Here is a 12460-nt window from a genome sequence, read left to right on the forward strand (position 1 = left end):
GTTATAGTTTTGTTCCTCTGCTCTTTCTTGACTCAGAGGATTGCTTATCTCTGACAACAGTAGAGGTCTGGCTTTATGGTGAGTGGAATAAAGCTGGCTCTTCAGAGCTTTCTGTAGCAGGATTTATCACTGATGTTCTTGTTGAAAATATTCCTCTCCCTAGTCTCTCATTTTGTTTAGTATTTTGTTTCAGAAAAATGTGTGGACATATGATAAGGAACTGATTCAGAGAAAAATTGGAGTAATGGAAAAGTTGGCTTGTAAATCTTGTGAAACAGAATTCAGGAGATAAAAGTACCTAATAAAAAGTTGACAAAATGGTAGTTGGTTTTTGTATGTGTATGTTTTGTTTGTTTTGTGGGAGTTTTTTTGTTTTGTTTTCGGCTGCGTTGGTCTTTGTTGCTGTGCACGGGCTTCTGTTGTTGTGGAGCACGGGCTCTAGGCACCCGGGCTTCAGTAGTTGTGGCACACGTGCTTAGGTGCTCTGTGGCATGTGGCATCTTCCTGCATCAGGCCTTGAACCCGTGTCCCCTGCATTAGCAGGCAGAATCTTAACCACTGCGCCACCAGGGAAGTCCCTGTATGTGTATGTTTTTGTGGGAGTGTTTTTTTGTTTACCAGGTACAAATTGTAGGTTGCTGTCCTCTGACATGGAGCCCAAGTGAATATAATTCACTTAATCATTACAGGAAACTTTTTTTTTTGAGGCATAGTCGGTTAACAATATTGTGTTAGTTTCAGGTGTGCAGCATAGATTCTGTTTTTTTTTTGCAGATTATATTCCATTATATGTTATTATATTATTACAGAATATTGGGTATCTCTGTGCTATACAGTAAATCCTTGTTGCTTATCTATTTTATATATAGTAATTTGTATCTGTTAATCCCATACGCCCCCCCTCCTTTTTGGTAACCATAAGCTTGTTTTCTGTGTCTGGGAGTCTGTTTCTGTTTTGTACATAGATTCATTGCATTATTTTTTAGATTCCGTATATAAGTGATATCATATAGTACTTGTCTTTCTCTGACTTATTTCACTAAACATTCTCTAGTTTCATCCACGTTGCTGCAAATGGTAATATTTCAATTTTTATGGCTGAGTAATATTCAGCTGTGTATATATACCACATTTTCTTTATCCGTGCACCTGTTGATGGGCACTTAAGTTGCTTCCGCGTCTTGGCTATTGTGAGTAGTGCTGGTATCGAACGCTGGGGTGCATGTATCTTTTCGAATTAGAATTTTTGTTTTTTCTGGATATATACCCAGGAGTAGAATTGCTGAATCCTGTGGTAGTTCTAATTTAGTTTTTTAGGGAACTTCCATACTGTTTTCCATAGTGGCTGCACCAATTTATATTCCCACGAACAGTGTAGGAGAGTTCCCTTTTCCCCCGTACCCTCTCCAGCATTTATTTGTAGACTTTGATGATGGCCGTTCTGACCCATGTGAGGTGATACCTCATTGTCATTTTGATCTGCATTTCTCTAGTAATTAGCGATGTTGAGCATCTTTTCATGTGCCTGTTAGCCATCTGTGTGTCTTTGAAAAAATGTCTATTTAAGTCTTCTGCCCATTTTTGGTTTGGTTTTTTTAATATTGAGTTGTATGACAGGTTACTTTTCTATAGATGTCTGCCTGCATTTAAAACTCATTTCAGATACACCTTGATAACATGATAGGAAAAAAGTTGTTAACATAAATGATGAACTTTTAGTGTTATTGATATTTGTTGAGATAATATGTGGAATCTTTTTTTTTTTTTAGCATACTTCAGAGCAACAGCATGCAGATTTAATAATAAGCCTAAAACAAGTTACGTTATGTTATCAGGTAGTATATAGGATAAGCAGCTTAGCTATTAACAGTTGAAGTTTGGTAGAGTTGGTAATAGTTAAATTTGTATTAGGCCTTACTAAGATCTGTTGAGAGCTTAGTCTTGAAGAGACATGTCTACATTTCTGTGTTAATAGTAAGTGTAATTAAAATGTACTGTCATGATTTTTTTTTTGAGAACTAGAAGATTGCTCAAACAGTATTGTAAGTTATTATGCTCCAGTCACCTTGATCCTTTTCAATATTTGCATGGTTTGTCGATTACTTTTTATTGTGTTATAGTTAGAGCTCTTTATTGGTGCTTGTGAATTCATGGATAAATACATAGAAACTTTGATAATACTGATGAAGCATTGTACAGGTTAGTAGTGAATTCAACAAGAAATCCAGTGAAACTCTGGAGTTAAGAATTAGAAGCCAAGCCACTATGGAGAACAGTATGGAGGTTCCTTAAAAAACTAAAAATAGAACTACTGTATGACCCGGCAGTCCCACTACTGGGCATATACCCTGAGAAAACCATAATTCAAAAAGAGTCATGTGGGCTTCCCCGGTGGCGCAGTGGTTGAGAGTCCGCCTGCCGATGCAGGGGACACGGGTTCGTGCCCCGGTCCGGGAAGATCCCACATGCCGCGGAGCGGCTGGGCCCATGAGCCATGGCCGCTGAGCCTGTGCATCCGGAGCCTGTGCTCCACAACGGGAGAGGCCACAACAGTGAGAGGCCCGCATACGGCAAAAAAAAAAAAAAAGTCATGTACCACAATGTTCATTGCAGCTCTATTTACAGTAGCCAGGACATGGAAGCAACCTAAGTGTCCGTCGACAGATGAATGGATAAAGATGTGGCACATATATACAATGGAATATTTCTCAGCCGTAAAAAGAAATAAAATTGAGTTATTTGTAGTGAGGTGGATGGACCTAGAGTCTGTCATAGAGTGAAGTAAGTCAGAAAGAGAAAAATAAATACCGTCTGCTAACACATATATATGGAATCTAAAAAAAAAAAAAAAGGTTATGAAGAACCTAGGGGCAGGACAGGAATAAAGATGCAGACGTAGAGAATGGACTTGAGGACGCGGGGAGGGGGAAGGGTAAGCTGGGACGAAGTGAGAGAGTGGCAAGGACATATATACACTACCAAATGTAAAATAGATAGCTAGTGGGAATCAGCCGCATAGCACAGGGAGATCAGCTCGGTGCTTTGTGACCACCTAGAGGGGTGGGGTAGGGAGGGTGGGAGGGGGGAGACGCAAGAAGGTGGAGATATGGGGATATATGTATAGCTGATTCACTTTGTTATAAAGCAGAAACTAACACACCACTGTAAAGCAGTTATACTCCAATAAAGATGTTTAAAAAAAAAAAGAATTAGAAGCCAAGGTTTAGATTGGGGGGCGGTTGGGAGATAGCAGGGCTCAGTGAAAAGTAGAGGGTCATCCAAGTACCCCTTGAAAGTTATAATTGGTGTTTGGATAATTTGTGACTTTTGGTGTAAATCCATGTGGGTCACTTGGAAGAGATCGTAGAGCAGTAGTGTACCTAGCATATTTGGCATCCAGAGCAGAACTTTCTTCTTTTTCTTTCTTCTTTTTTTTCTTTTAACACATTCATCTTCTACAACAAAACTGTTCTCAGAAATAATCATGAAATTGGCCAGGAAAGAAATTTGAACTTCATGCCGGTTACAAATAAATATTACAACAGAGAGAATTAATTGATTAATATTTTTAAATTTCATTAATACTTTTTTGATAAAAGTAGAAAATTTTATCTACATCCTGCTCTGTCACAGTAATGAATAATAATATTCCAGTTTCTTTTTAAGCCTTAACTTCTGCATATTTGTCAATGATTGTCAGTTGATTTTCACAATATTTGAGTTCAGTAGACAGTTATAGTCAGATTTAGCAATTTTACCTTCACCTGTAAGTGACTGAAAAAACACTTCTCATTAATTCTAATTACTAAAGGTTGTATGTGAAGCAGCACATATACAGTAGTTGGGGTGACTTAAACATAAGGTTTCCTTTAGCAGAAATTTAGAAAAAGCTCACTTCACAGTAAACTCTAGAAATCACAATACTGTCCATGTCTTTTTTTGGCATCGATTCTAGTGACTTCCAAATGTACTCTCAGTCAAAAAATTTTCACTAAAATATTTTCACCCAGAGTTTCAGTGTAGGTCTCTATTATGATTGGTGAACATCTTTGAAATTATGTGTAATGGCATTCTCCATAATTTTTGTTCATGGATCATCAAGCTTTGTGTTTCTTTGTTAAAGACTAATTCTGGCTGCTTTTAAGTATTTACACCAGAAAAAAAAGATATATCAGGAAAGAAGACTTGCAAACAGCTATCATACTTTAAACGTACCATTTAAACATACGAATATATATACATAGGAACTACAGAATTGCAGATGTAAACTGACCCTGAGGAGAGTGCAGGCCGTCCTGAACCTCTTTGTAGTCATTCTCCAAATGAACAGGTGTAACGAATCTGCATGTTCTATGCACTGATCATATAACTGGAAGGTTTCCTAATGAAATTCCACTTAGAATAGATCGCTTATTAAAGGATACATAATAAAAATGTACAGATTTGATGCTTATGTATTAAAAACTTATCAGTTACCACAGCAGTAGTTTAAAACAAGAATCTCAGTCAACAAAATGTTTTAGGGGAAGGAATATTTTATCCCTGATATTATTTAGAATTGCTAGCATTTGGTGATAAATAAAACAATTCTCAAACAGTTTTATTGTTTTATTTAGAGTCTTTATAGACAGTTCACCCACTTTCTGCCTTCCCCTGGGTGGACTTTTCCCACTGTCCCTCTCTAGGTGTGTTATTACTCTGGAGAGCGATAGTTGACTAACCCTATAGTCTGTAAATCTTTTTCTGCAATATCCCCTAAATATCTTTATGCACTTTACCATGAGTATTCCACTTTATTCCTCCTTTTGTCAGAGGTTAGTTTTAGCTGATGTAGAATTATAATACCCTGCTTAAAGGAAACCTATAATAAGGAAATTTATGGTAATATCGCTTTTAAGCTTTTAGGAAACATAAAATACTCTTTTAAACTTTAATGGTCATATATTATCTAGTTTACTGTAATTAAGAGTTGCTGGATGATAAATCACTTTAGAAAGGATAGCCACATTTGGGATTCAGAGATACATTCAAATCTTTATAAAGGCCTTAACCATTTCTGAGTAAATATAAGAGCATATTTTATAAAGTTAGCAAAATGGGCAAATCCATAGAGATAGAAAGTAGTTTATTGGTGGTGGTATGAGGGAGGAATGGGAAGTGACTGCTAATGGGTATGGAATTTCTTTGGGGTGTAATGAAATATTCTGAAATTAAATAGTGTTGATGGTTGTATAACTCTGAATATAGCAAAAACTACAGAGCTGTACATTTTAAAGGGGTGAGTTTTATGGTATATTAATTATATCTCAAAGCTGTTTAAAGAAAAACACAAAAAAGTCAGGTTTTAACACCATTTTCATTGTTTTGTTGCTTGATCTTATTTTCTATCAGGTTGAAAACAATATCTCTTAGCTACTGAGTGGCTCTGGAAGTTATTTTGTTGATCCTGAATCCTAAGTTTGTTCAAAGGATATCTTTAGTTTTTACATGCTATTTTAAGAAGTAATCCAGTGGAGCCAGTTCAAGGGAAGGACAGGAAATGAATCCTGCATTTGCTCATTAAATACCAACCAGATGCCAGCATACCAGTTAGGTGTTTTATATATGCCTTTACCTTCCTTCCAGTTTAGAGGTAAGGAAACGGGAGGGGTGGTGTGATTTGACAGAGTACTGTAAGAGGCTGCCTGAGCCCAGTCTACAGCCCCACATGGCTACTCGGAAGTTTTTTGAGCAGCTGACCTTTGTCTATTGTTTATGAAGGGAGAGGGCTCCCTAAACAACTTTTGTATATTTGAAGAAAGGTAGCAAGGCACTGTAATGTATATTTGTGGAAGGATTCGCCAAAGTTTAAGAATGATGAAGTTTGGGAGTTTTTAAGTCATCCACAATAATGCAATAGATGCAATCAGTGTTTAAAACTTAAGATATGCTTTTAGGTGTTTATGTTTCATTTACTAATTTATATTCACAATTAAAATTTAAAATTAATTAGGGATTTTATAAATGTTAGCATTTTCAGTTTTAATCCCATTCTTTTGTATAGATCTAGTCATTACAACTTTGTGGGAGAAAAATAAGTATAGATAAAATATATAATATATGAGATAATTTTTTTTCTTCTAATCAGATGATTTTATATCCTGGAACAAATTTTTATTTCTTCGATTGAGGTCTGGAAGGAACTATGTAATTCATAAAAATGTTTTTTGGCCAACTTTGGGTGGACACAAAGTTTACTTAGTGAGGCACAGTAAAAGTGATTTTGAAACCTGGCGTCTGTGCTAGTAAAGTAGAGTAATGGCATGGATAAAATATTTGGCATTTCCTAAAATCACATCCTGACCTATTTCTCGAACAAGTGAAAAGGAAGTTGAGGATTGATTGCAGTTCAGTGAATCAAAATGGAGGTAAGGAATAAAAAATGACCTGTTGTAGTAAGTGGAGCTGAAGGAGTTAAAAGCCCTGATTTGGGGGAGGCAGCCTTGGTTCTAAAGTAAAAAGTTTGAGTGAAGGGTAGACCCTTGGAAATTGTAAGGGAGTTAGTCTTAGTTGAAGAATAAATTAGGGCATACTTTGAAGCAAGGTAGCAAGTGAGTTGTCAGAAATTAACTACTTAGAAAATTAGTCCTGCCAGCAGCAAATGGTAACAGAATTAGGAGTTGGTGATATAATTAAAAAGTGATGAAGTTTAAACTCCTGTTTGCTATATTACTATATTCTATTTTCATAAAGCACATAGAAACTTAAGTAGTTAACTTGAAAGTGGTTTCGTATTTAATATTAACAGTATATATTTGAACTTATATGTGTGTATTTTGTAAAGCATTTCTCTAAATTCTGGAACCAGGAGAAAAGTTTATGTTTGTGGGAAAGTGTAGTAAGGTAAAGAAGTGTAGACCTAAGTATGAAAAATTTTAAAACTCTTTAAACTTGAGAATATTATTTGCAGGTTTGTTGTTTGTAAAAATATCTTGCTTGGAAACTTTAGAAGTGTGAAAAGTGACTTTTATGGAGAAATAAATAGAACTATTTTGTAGTGTTTAAGTCAAAGTAAAGACCCTGCTCTGTAGGAGCAGGAGAACAGTACAGTTTCTTTTTCTCATCTCTGTTTTAAAGAGCCATGTAAATTTGCTCTATTGTTAGGTATATTTTGTATTAATGCCAGACCTGTCTTGTCTCCAGACAGTCCTCTAAGCAAGTGGAAAATTGGTTAATTATTTGCGTTTCAAAGGATTTGACTCTCTGGAAAGTAAATAGAGTTTACATGGGAGTAAATCATATATCAGTAATTAAAAGGGATGCTTTCTTTAATGCACAGATGTCAAAAATATATTTAAGAAATTTTTCAGATTTGGGTTTTATGTGCATAGAGGCTTCAGTTATAAAGATTTAAAATGGCAAATTTTATTTTTAAAATTTTGTTTTAGCAATTTTGAAAAGTTGTATTAAAGGTTTACAAGGCATTGATTTAAACATAACTGTTAACTTCAAAGACACGATTTACTCCATGGACAGGTTGTACCTGATAATGATGATTCTGTATATTTTACAGTCAAGTTGGAGAAATGCATTTTTGTGTCTCAGACACAAAGTTTTTCATTGTTAATCCATGAATTTTAATTTTTTCATTTTAAAATTAATGCAAATTATGGGACTTCCCTGGTGGTCCAGTGGTAAAGAATCCACCTTCCAATGCAGGGGATGTGGGTTTGATCCCCAGTTGGGGAACTAATATCCCACATGCTGTGGGGCAACTCAGCCTGCGCGCCACAACTACTGAGCTCGCGCACCACAACGAAGATCCCGAGTGCTGCAACTAAGACCCGGAGCAGCCAAAAAAAATAAAGAAAATAAGTAAATTAAATAAATATTTTTTAAAAAGAATGAGAAATCACAACAAAATAAAAACATGTTTAAAAATAAAGTTTATAAAAACAAAAGAATAAAATTAATGCAAATTAGGTAAACTTAAGCTAGAAAATAAAGTATTCTACCAAATACCATTAACATTTTAGAGTATTTCAGTCTTTTTTTCCCTTCCACTTGTGTATGGAAACTTTATATATGGTTACCAGATCTTTTCAATAACATGAATTATCTTCTAATTTTAAAAGTCATCTTGGGAGATTTGGGAACATCTGATTATTTTAGATAAATTTCTAAAAGTGGAATTGTTGGTTTAAAAGATATGGACTTTTTTAGTTCTTTGCTTCATGCTAATCTACATTCATGACAGTTAGATAATTGAAGAACTGTATCTCATTGTCTTAATTTATACCTTTTTGACTACTGATAAGACTGAACATTTTTTTTTTCTATATTAGTTTGGGGTTCTCTTTGTTAATTGAGTTACTCTCCTATGTACAGTTTTCAGTTTTATTTTCTCTCTTACTGTTTGTATGTGCTATTGATTAACTCATATGCAATATTCTGCTTTCAGGTAGAGTGGCATAATGATACTTGTCTAGCATGTGCTTGCAGCTCCCCTTTCCCTGTGTGCCCCACCACACACACACACACACACACACACACACACACACACACACACACACACACACACACACACACACACACACACACACACACACACACACACACACACACACACACACACACACACCTGTTCCCCCCATCACATTAAATGCCCAGTATTAAGAGAGTATTATCTTTTGGTAAAGGCATAAACTGAAATGCCAGGTAAGAAGGGACTGTAATTGTTCTAGCAGTAAGTGTTTTACGGAGCTATCTTCAGGCTATAATTAGATGGACAAAAAAGCATCTTTGTGGAGATGATGATTTTAAAAGATTTTTCCACTAAGTTTTGTTTTGTTAAATTTAATGTGTACTTTTTTTTTTTTTTTTGCGGTACGCGGGCCTCTCACTATTGTGGCCTCCCGTTGCGGAGCACAGGCTCCGGACGCGCAGGCCCAGTGGCCATGGCTCACGGGCCCAACCGCTCCACGGCACGTGGGATCCTCCCGGACCCGGGCACGAACCTGCGTCCCCTGCATCGGCAGGCGGACTCTCAACCACTGCACCACCAGGGAAGCCCTAATGTGTACTTTTATAAAATATATTTTACAAGCAAACATTTAAGTTATGTTGGCTTTAACTCTTGATTTGGTTGAAGCCAGTGTATCAGATTTGATGAGTCAGATGAACGAAAGAGGAGGGAAGACTGTAGACTTGAACACTTTGATATCTTTATCTGTCAGAAGGGAGATTTGAGTACCAGCCTGTTACTGTGAGTGTAATGTATTTCTGTTTGGAAGCATTCAAATTTTTTCCTGAAATTGAACTTTGTAATTATTAATAACAGGAGCTTAAGCCAGAATTTATCATCTTGGAGGTCATAATAGCAAAGGAAGGAGTACTAGATATAATCAGTATAATTCATTATAAAATAAAGTTAAGGAAAGCAAATACTTAAAAGTTTAAGTGGGGGGAAGGTAGGGGTAAGTATCCCATTGAAAGAGATTCTGTCTAGAGATATCTAGTCACTAGGAGCCAGAACAGATTCTCACAGGCCAAATTAAACATTTTTCTTTTGTAAAGTTTGTCTAGTGATGACTCTAAACCAAATATTTCAGAAAGATATTTGTCATGATTTCATCATGAATAAATTTTAAAAATACATAGGATGAGAGTATTGTTAAGTGAACTTTAGCTGACTGGCAGGGCCCAAGGAATATCACATAAGGTCATCCTACAAGTAGGTCCTGTTTTTAATATTTAAAAAACCATGGGGTTGGAGGAAGCCATATAAAGTAGTTTGTGAAATTTGCAAACTGATTGGAATAGCTGCTACACTGAAAACAGAAAATCATTTCCAGACTACCTAAGTAGATTGAAAGTACTGTCAGAAACCAACATAAAATCAACATGAAGATCTAGTTTTGATAAAGATTCCAGTGAAAACAGTCTGAGGGTTTCAGTTGATTATAAATGTGAGTTAATAATTAAGCAGTATTTAAAAAAAATAATAAATGATCTCCCCTACCCCAGGATGTCCATGTTCTGAATCCTAGAACCTGTGAATATGTTTCCTTACCTGGCAAAAGAGACTTTGCAGATGTGATTAAGGGTTTGAGTTGAGTTAATTATCCTGCATTATCTGGGTGAACCCAGTGTAACCCCAAGGGTCCTTCCTTGAGAGAGGCAGGAAAGTCAGAGAAAGTGCTCTGACAGTGGAAGCAGAGGTTAGGGAAGAGAGAAGATGCTATGCTGCCAGCTTTGAAGATGGAAGAAGCAGCTATGAGCCAAAGGAATTTATGCACACTTTGGCTAGAAAAGGCAAGAAATAGATTTTGACCTAGAGCACCCAGAACGAAGGCAGCCCTGCCAACACCTTGTTTTCAGACTAGTGAGATTCTTTTTTTAAAAACAAGGTACAGTTTTATTTATTTTTAAATTTATTTATTTTTGGCTGTGTTGGGTCTTTGTTGCTCCGCGCAGGCTTCCTCTAGTTACAGTGGGCGGGGGCTACTCTTCCTTGTGGTGCACGGGCTTCTCATTGCGGTGGCTTCTCGTTGCGGAGCATGGGCTCTAGGCGTGCAAGCTTCAGTAGTTTGGCACGCAGGCTTAGTTGCTCCGCGGCATGTGGGATCTTCCCGGACCAAGGCTCGAACCCATGTCCCCTGCATTGGCAGGCAGATGCTTAAACACTGCGCCACCAGGGAAGTCTGGAGATTCTGACTTCCAAAAGTGTTGTTTTAAGCTAATGTGTTACTGCAGGAATAGGAAACTAATACAAAAGACAATCCACTAGATTCTACAGGAATATATCCGGGCTCTTGTTTATTTTGGTTTATTATACTTGAAAGGAATTAGCCAGGATAGTCGGATCTAGGAATCATATCATTTGGCTAGTAGTTGAAGAAGATAAGAGAAAGGCAAACATGCTTAGTTATATTTATTTTATCACATGAGAAAGATCACTGTTGTTCTGTGCTCCAGAGGCAAAACTAGAACAGGAGAAGGAGGGAAGGTTATCAGAAGGGCGATTTGGGGTCAGTACAAAGAAGACTGCTGTAACCGTTGGGTAAGGTTAGTTATGAGTTATTAAGCCTGTGGACTAATATGGGACCTGCCGGGTGTATTGTGAAAGCAGGTCTGAATTTGGTATGAGTACTGGATTACATACTAAGGTGCTATACAGCTTTAAAACTCTTTGATACTACTGTATTTTCAGTATAGAGAAAATTTCTCTAAATTCAGTCAGCACTTGAATAGTAGATGTAATACAAAAAAGGTATTATGGTAAGCCATAACAAAAAATTAAACTCGAGGTGTGTGTCAAGATTCCCAGGGCATTATATACCTCTATTTACTGAGCCATTTATATGTCAGGTACTAGGCTAAGAGATTTATATACATTATCTCATTTAATCTTAACAGTCTTACGAGGTGAAGTGAGTGCTATTAATCCTTTTTTTCAGATTTCAGAAATCCTTGATATTTAGAAAAGGTTAACTAAACTTGTCAATGTTTATACTGTTAATAAATAGCAGAGTGTCATGTTACTTTGACTAACCCCCAAACACTATGAATTCTACAGGTGTCATGGGCCAAATATGCTCCTTCCTTATCTTCTTTTGAAACTGTTCTTTATTGATATAAGGGATCCTTGTGAGTGATTCTTCATAATTTTTAGAATACTTTGTAAATCAGGCACCCAGCAGAGCAGTGTTCATATTTAGTATTTTCTAATAGTTATTTAGCTGGTGACAGCAAAAAGACAAACTCATATCTGTTGCTGACAAGTATTTTTTTCTTAGTAAGGCTTTCTAAGGAGGTTTTGTACCTTTTGGGTCCTACTGCTGCTATTATTTTATATAAGAGAATTGCATGGTTTTCTCTGGCTGCTTTGACACATTTGTTTTCTTTGACAGATTACATTAATTCTGAATGCAGATCTGTAATAACAGGGAGAACACTGCACCTAGTGATGTTTATTGGGCACTTGCCCTGTTGCAGATGATATACTAGTCGTTCATACACAAAAGCTAATTTATAACATTTGACTTTGCCAAATACCTTTAATTTCTGTTATTTTCCTGGTGTTCCTTTGTGCAACTCCCTTCTCTGTACCACATTGAAATATTTGGTATACCCTAGTTAATTATATCATCTTTGTTCTCGTCTTACTCATCCTCATGGCTTTGATTCTGTGACCTTTCAGTTTCTAGCAGAACCTCTTCTTTGTTCAAGATGCATTTTCCAGTCTGCTGATATCTCTACCTGAATATTCAGTAGGCATCCCAAATTAAATTCATTATGTCTTATCATTATCCCTGAATCAATACAGTATACATATAGACAGGCACAGATGCCTACTTGATATTTTGTCTGTGTTCCCCATCGTAGTTAATGGTCTCTGCATGTATTTAGTCAATAAGCAGCAATTGTATAAGGAGATGACTATGCTATTAAGGATTGTAAGCTTTAAAATCAACAAATT

General features: G+C 36.4%; 1 protein-coding gene across 2 annotated transcripts in view; it reads left to right on the forward strand.

Annotated features, from left to right (window-relative positions):
• The window catches only part of SCAF4 (SR-related CTD associated factor 4), a 56342-nt gene that overhangs the window by 5833 nt on the left and 38049 nt on the right, over positions 1-12460 (forward strand). The gene's annotated exons all lie outside the window — the stretch shown is intronic.

This window comes from Leucopleurus acutus (assembly GCF_964270905.1).
Source record: "Leucopleurus acutus genome assembly, chromosome: 5".
NCBI classification, from domain to species: domain Eukaryota; kingdom Metazoa; phylum Chordata; class Mammalia; order Artiodactyla; family Delphinidae; genus Leucopleurus; species Leucopleurus acutus.